Source organism: Bos taurus, chromosome 22, assembly GCF_002263795.3.
Source record: "Bos taurus isolate L1 Dominette 01449 registration number 42190680 breed Hereford chromosome 22, ARS-UCD2.0, whole genome shotgun sequence".
NCBI classification, from domain to species: domain Eukaryota; kingdom Metazoa; phylum Chordata; class Mammalia; order Artiodactyla; family Bovidae; genus Bos; species Bos taurus.
This window is the reverse complement of record NC_037349.1, coordinates 29,416,672-29,424,737: the sequence shown is the minus strand read 5'-3', so window position 1 is coordinate 29,424,737 and position 8,066 is coordinate 29,416,672.

Sequence of the window (8,066 nt, the reverse complement as noted above, 5' to 3'; positions counted from 1 at the left end):
GTTGCTCAGTCGTGTCCAACTCTTAGCGACCCCATGGACTGCAGCCTACCAGGCTCCTCCATCCATGGGATTTTCCAGCCAAGAGTACTGGAGTGGGGTGCCATTGCCTTCTCCGTAAAATGACCAACCTAGACAGCGTATTAAAGTTATGACCAACCTAGCCAGCATATTAAAAAGCAGAAACATTACTTCGCCAACAAAGGTCCATCTAGTCAAAGCTATGGTTTTACCAGTAGTCATGTATGGATGTGAGAGTTGAACCATAAAGAAAGCTGAGTGCTAAAGAATTGATGCTTTTGAACTGTGGTGTTGGAGAAGAAACTCTTGAGAGTCCCTTGGACTGCAAGGAGATCCAACCAGTCCATCCTAAAGGAAATCAGTTCTGAATATTCATTGGAAGGACTGATGCTGAAGCTGAAACTCCAGTACTTTGGCCACCTGATGTGAAGAATTCATTGGATTCATTGGAAAAGACCCTGGTGCTGGGAAAGATTGAAGGTGGGAGGACAAGGGGACAACAGAGGATGAGATGGTTGGATGGCATCACTGACTCAATGGACATGAGTTTGGGTGAACTCCGGGAGTTGGTGATGGACAGGGAGGCCTGGAGTGCTGCAGTCGGTGGAGTCCCTAAGAGTCAGGCAAGACTGAGCAACTGAACTGAACTGGTCATTTCTTAAAATGAACTTTACTAGTAGTTTGTTTTGTTTTGTTTGTGTGCATTCAAATTACTATCCTGAGTTACCTGCTTCCATCTGAAGAACTTCCTTTAATATTTGTAAAGTGAGTCTACTAGCAATTAATTTCTCAAATTTTGTTTATCTGGAAATGTCTTCATATTTTGCCTTTATTTTTGAAAAACAGCTATGCTGGATAAAGAATTCTTGACTGACTGTCTTTTCTTTGAACACTTTGAATATGTTATCCCACTGCCTGTAGTTGCCATTGCTTCTGATGAAAACTTAAGCTATTAATCTTGTTGGGGTTTCCTTATAAGTAATATCATTTTTCTCTTGCTACTTTCAAGAGTTTATCCTTATTTTTGGCTTTAAGCATTTTGATTATGATATATCTATGGATTCTTTTGAATTTATCCTCCTAAGAGTTTGAGTTTCTTGAATGTATAAAGTTTTCTTCACATTTGGGAAATTTCAGTAATTATTTCTTTGAAAAGAAATTTTGTTTATTCCTTTCACTTCCCTCCTTTTGATACTCGCATTACTCATGTTTGTGCATTTGATAGTGCCTCACACTTCTGGAGACTCTGGTCATTTTTCTCATCCCCTTTTCTCCCCCTTCTATTCTTTGGTTTGCATAATCTCTATTAATCTATCTTCGAATTCACTAATTCTTCTGTCAGTTCAAATATACAGATGGTCCTTACTAGTAAAATTTTTATTTCAGTTATTGTATGTCTCAGATTCAAAATTTCCATAAAAGTTCTTCTTTATAATTTCTGTCTCCTTATTGACAGTCTATTTGATGTGATATTTCATCATATCTTTCATTACTTCTTTCATCATGATTTCCTTTAGCTCTTTGAACAAATTTTAATAGCTACTTTAAAGTTTTTTAAATCTAATATCCAGTCACTCTCACAGGCAGTGTTTTTACCATTTCTCCCCCAGTATATGAGCCACACTTTCTTATAATTTTTAGTTGGAAACTGGACATTTTAGATTATCTATTGCAACAAACTACTGCACAATTGCACTCATCTCACATGCTAGTAAAGTAATGCTCAAAATTCTCCAAACCAGGCTTCAGCAATACATGAACTGTGAACTTGCTGATGTTCAAGCTGGTTTTAGAAAAGGCAGAGGAACCAGAGATAAAATTGCCAGCATCCACTGGATCATGGAAAAAGCAAGAAAGTTTCAGAAAAAACATCTATTTCTACTTTATTGACTATGCCAAAGCTTTTGACTGTGTGGATCACAATAAACTGTGGACAATTCTGAAAGAGATGGGAATACCAGACCATCTGACCTGCCTCTTGAGAAATCTGTATGCAGGTCAGGAAGCAACAGTTAGAACTGGACATGGAACAACAGACTGGTTCCAAATAGGAAAAGGACTAAGTCAAGTTTGTATATTGTCACCCTGCTTATTTAACTTATATGCAGAGTACATCATGAGAAACGCTGGACTGGAAGAAACACAAGCTTGAATCAAGATTGCCAGGAGAAATATCAATAACCTCAGATATGCAGATGACACCACCCTTATCGCAGACAGCAAAGAAGAACTAAAGAGCCTCTTGATGAAAGTGAAAGAGGAGAGTGAAAAAGTTGGCTTAAAGCTCAACATTCAGAAAACGAAAATCATGGCATCCAGTCCCATCACTTCATGGGAAATAGATGGGGAAACAGTGGAAACAGTGTCAGACTTTATTTTGGGGGGCTCCAAAATCACTGCAAATGGTGACTGCAGCCATGAAATTAAAAGACGCTTACTCCTTGGAAGGAAAGTTATGTCCAACCTAGATAGCATATTCAAAAGCAGAGACATTACTTTGCCAACAAAGGTCCGGCTAGTCAAGGCTATGGTTTTTCCTGTGGTCATGTATGGATGTGAGAGTTGGACTGTGAAGAAGGCTGAGCACCAGAGAATTGATGCTTTTGAACTGTAGTGTTGGAGAAGACTCCTGAGAGTCCCTTGGACTGCAAGGAGATCCAGCCAGTCCATTCTGAAGGAGATCAGCCGTGGGATTTCTTTGGAGGGAATGATGCTGAAGCTGAAACTCCAGTACTTTGGCCACCTCATGTGAAGAGCTGACTCACTGGAAAAGACTCTGATGTTGGGAGGGTTTGGGGGCAGGAGGAGAAGGGGACGACAGAGGATGAGATGGCTGGATGGCATCACTGACTCGATGGACGTGAGTCTGGGTGAACTCCAGGAGTTGGTGATGGACAGGGAGGCCTGGCATGCTGCGATTCATGGGGTCGAAAAGAGTCGGACATGACTGAGTGACTGATCTGAACTGAACTGAACTGATTGCAACAACTCTGGCTACGAGCACTCATCTCTAGGGTTTGTTACTATTAGTTGCTTGTTTACTTGTTTAGTGACTGGCTGGATTATCCTAGTTAAGTCTATTTCACCCTGTACTGTAAAATCTCTAACGTTTCTCCTCGGAGAATCTCGGGGATCACAGCTTGGGGGCTGCCCACCTTCACCCTGGGATGCGAGGAGTTTTAGCAGATTCTTTTTAGGTCTCTCTTTCCCTGACCACTGCCAGCTGTGTGTCACTGCCACATCCTAGCGGTGCTTACCAATTAGTACTGCTAACTGATCACTCTATTATTTTCAACAATGCCCCTGGGGCATAAGTTACTTCATGGATTGATTCAATCACATTCCATTTCCTTTGAAAGGATAACTGCCAGGGTCATTGCTTGAGATTTTTTTCAGAAAAAAACTGCCAGCTCATTCCATTTCTTGCCAGAAAATTATTGTAGTTTCGTATAGTTTAGCTTGTACCTGTAATGAATCTATCAGTCTATCAATTTATCTTTCACCACACCTCTCACTATTTTTGAGAGGGCTCTTTGACTTGAACTTTTCCACACTATGCTGCAAATGAAGTCAGTTCCTTTGGAAAGATGTTTGGAGCTCTCTATTCTATGTCTTGCTTTCAGGCCCACCACCCCGCAACTCGCCCCCCACCAGGCAAAGTCTCTTTAGCTAAGGCTCTGGTGCTTGGGCACTGACTATCTCTTTGAGCTAGAATTCTGTGGAGGGAGGGCCAGCAACTCCAAGTCACCCTATCTTCTCTGTCAGTATGGAGCCCATTATCTCACAAGCCAGATTAAGGGCTAGGGCCCCAGTAGCCTCAGTCGTGCTGCATCCATTGAGAACCTCCATGCTATGATAGCTGTCTGGGCAGAAAAACTGAGCTCCCACTATTACCTAAAGCACTTGGTTTGCCTCTTGGTGAGTATCAAATCAAAAGACACAACCAAGCCAAAGATCAAGAAAAGGATTAATTACTACTTGCAGCAAGTAAGGAATTACCAGGGATCATTCCCAAAGCAATGTTTCCCTGAACACCAAACCTGCCCTTTAAGCTAAGTGCTAAGTTGCTTCAGTCATGTCTGACTCTGTGACCTGTAAAGAGTCTGTAACCTCCCAGGCTCCTCTGTCCATGGGATTCTCCAGGCAAGAATACTACAGTGGGTTACCACTTCCTACTCCAGGGGATCTTCCTGACCCAGGAATCAAACCTGCATCTCCTATGTCTCCTGCATGAGAACATGGCTTCTTTACCACAGGGTCACCTGGGGGGTACATGAGTATTGATGACAGGGTCTGGAGGGGTGCCACAGAGTTCAAGCTTTAGTTGACTAAAGACATAATGGTCAGAAAAGGTCAACATCATCATCTCTTAGGTTCCAGTTGATCTGGTCATTTAGCACTTCGGGCTAATGTTTACTTCAATGGTTCTGTTTCAATGACAGAACAGGGAGTCTCTACAAGTGATATAACATCTTTTCTTTAACGTATTGCTATTTTTCCTTCTCTTGCCTGTTTCCGCATTCTTTTGCTCCCTTAAGATCCTTAATTACTGAGATGTGTTCAAGGGCAAGCACCGTGGCCACGCTTAGGTCACAAAATGGCTTAGGCTAGAAGTGGCTTCTCTTCTGTCAAGAAATTCACATCTAATTCTCTTTCTCTGGGGACTCCCTGCTCTCTCAGCTTACACCACCTCTCAGCTTCACTTGCCCAAAAGTTTTCCCAGCAACAGGTACTGGCAGGCAGGCTTCAAGATGCTGACAAGGGGAAGCTCTGTGTTCTTGGCTTCATCAGTCCGGAATGGGATTTCTGTTTCACTGAGTTGAGAGAGAGCAGGTCATGATTCAGACATCAGAGACTCTCACCAAATTCAAGCTCTTACTAAATATTAGATTTTCTTCAATAAATATTTCTTCATTTCCTCTGAGTCCTTAGGGTCATTTCCAGAGACACAATTTTTTTTCTTTTATAGTTTTGACAAGTTTCACTGGGGATGGGTCAGCAGAGGCTCCTATGCAGTTATACCAGAAGTCAAACCCAGTTGAGTATTTAAATATTAATTTGACTCATAATCTTCCTGGAAGAATGACAAGGGGATGTATTCTGAGACTTCTTTGAAAGTATATTGCATATCCTGTTTCCACTGGCTCAGAAATTTCAGGCAAATGATTTTACCTCTTTGTGTCTTTGTTTCCTCATCTGTTGTAATAAGAAAAGTTGATCCCCACATGACAGGGATGCTGTGAGAAACTGAAATGACCTGTCCAAAGTGTTGAACACAAAATGGGTTTTAGGAAAATGAACTGGTTTTTATCATTATGAGAGTGAGCTCAGAGAAGAAATTGGCCCATGGAAGACAAGGATCTCAGGGTCAGGAATACCTGATGTTCTTTGATCACAAATCAACCTTCCCTTGATGATGTGATCCCCCACTCCCCTACTCTCTCTCTGTCTGTCTGTCTCTCTCACATGTACACACACAGAGAGTGTACAGTTGATTCACAGAAAGAGAAAAACAACAGCTGATCAATTATTCTCTTTAGGAATCCAGTTTATCTATATAATATGCTCATAGGAAACCCTCCAGTACTCCAGGGACAATTACAAAGTAGATAATAACAATGTTTGAGTTATTATATTCATAGCTTATCAACAGAGTGGGAAATTAGAAGGGGAAACGTCCCCTAAACCAGTACTAACATGACTAGGTCCTTTCAGCAGTAGTTCAACTGTGGGGAACTTAATTGAAAATGCTCACTCCTGGTCTTCTCCCCTTCTTCCTTTGGAAATTCTGATTCTGGATCTCTGGGTCAGTCTGTGGAGCTGGCGTTACTAACAGTCCCTAGGGGATTCTGATGCAAGTGATCTTGCTACAGTGAGAATCAACTCATCCACTGGGAGCTGACTCAAACATCTATAACAACTTCCAGGATTGAACCAAATATGCAAAAGATTCATGTATTGGGCCCCCCTTGAGATGCCTGTAGGAACTCTTAATTAGCTTTAGTTGTTAATTCAAGCCCCTCTCTCAGGAAAATCTGACGGCAGCCCAAAATCCCTATGCACAACCAGAATACCTCTACATCTTCCTTCCAGCAAAAGAAGAGACAGACCATTCCAGGGACTGCTTTCAGAGTTGTTTCCCACCCTTCCCCAGCTCTGCTGCATGTATCAAAGGCGCTAACATTTGTAGCTGCACTTCTCAAGTCCCTGAGTCATCTGACTTCTTGCTCAGCTATTTTGCCCAGCTGGAGGTACTGGGAGTATCTCTCCCTCTGCACTGTGTCCAAGTCAACAGCAACATCTCCTGCATGCTCTAGTTCCCATTGGACAGACCCCCCAAGTGCCCACTTTCTGGATGACCTTTGCACCTGTAACCCCACCTCCTCCTGGGGAGGGGGCTCACCCCCTTTGTCTTCTCAGCTCCTCCAGTTCCCTGCATTCAGTGCCCTTCACTGCAAATAATTGAGGGGGCTTCTGTCTTTCAGCTTAGATCCTGAGTAGCACAGCAGGTCTGGCAAATACAGGTGAGATTTACAGCGGGGAGGGGAAGGTACACTTTGCAGAAAACAAGTAAGAAGAGGGAGACAACTAGAGCCCTTCACCCTGAAGAACCTTCACTGATCAACCTCCTGCTTCCCACCTGCAAAAAAAAAAAAAGTGGGAAAGGGATATGATAACAAGGGGGCTGGAACTAAAGGAAAGCAGTAAGTGGGTCCAAAGCAGACCAAATCATGGGTCACTTTACCGCAGATCAACACTTCTCAAGGTTAGCTCTACTGATAGCCTTGGTTAGCCAGTTCTTTGTTGTGCGGGACATTCCATGCATTATAGAGTGTTGAGCAGCATCCCCGCTCTGTACCCACCAGATGCCAGTAACAAATTCCCTCCTGAGTTGTGACAAGCCAAAAGGTCTCCAGATGTTGCCCACTGCCAAATGATCTACTCTGCCCACAATTTGGAAACTGGACTGAGACTCAGTGGCAGAGTTCCTGGGCTCCAAAGCCATTCATCTGCCGCATTTCTTGGATGAGGCCAAGAGAAGTCAGCTTAGATGAGGAATAAGCAGTTACTGTCATCTGCTCTAAAAAAAGAAGCCACAACCAGGACAAGCACTGAGTCGTCACCAGGAAAGACAGCGCCCCAACAAACCTCTCTGCCACGTTCATCGTCTTTTTCTCTTCCCCCAGTAATCCCGGTGAGATCAGGTACAAACCAAAGAGCAGACTAGCCTCAGAGACGGGAGATGGAAGAGTGGGAGGGAAGCAGGAAGATCTTTCCTTTTGGCCTAAATTTCATCAAGATGCCAGGAGTGTTGCCTTTTTGTTCCAGAGCCTCAAGTCTTTTGGGTACATGGAGGCTAAAGAGTCAAATAGACCAAGATTTCAAACCCAAAAGTGTACTTAATTTGGACAAGTTACTCAATCCTCTGAGCCTCAGTTTCCATACCTGTCAAATGTGAATCACAATACCCTCCTTTCTGATGTTTTCTGGGAATCGAGGGCATGCTTGTCAAGAGCTGCTCTGAGGCACTCACAGATGAGAAGTGGGGAACTATGGCCCACAGTCACCTAAGGTTGCCAGGTTTAGGAAATAAAATGCTTCATCTGGCAACCCTACCTGCTGCCACATGCTTTCATAAATGAAGTCTTATTGGACACAGCCTCGCCTGTTCCTTTGCTGTAGTAGGTAGGGTGGAGTAGCTGAGAGGGGCCATGCCATGTAGCCCACATGGGTCATTGTCGTTCACACGAGCAGGTGTCCCCATGCTGGCACATGGTGACATGAGGAGCAGTCCGCAGAGTGACTATGAGCAGGACTCTACAAGCACTCACATTTCAGGGTTTAAATCCGGGTTCCACCATGGAGCGCTGAGCAAGTGCCTTAGCCTCCTAGTGCCTCAGTTTCTACTTCTGTCAAGGGCTGTGACATTGGAGCTGCCACAAGAAACTAGAGTGCACTCGTGTTGGTTTGTTCTTCTGGGCTTATTCAGAAAGCCGAGCATCCTCTCATGGGGTCCTTGTGAAGGTTCAACAAAATAATGTAGGTGA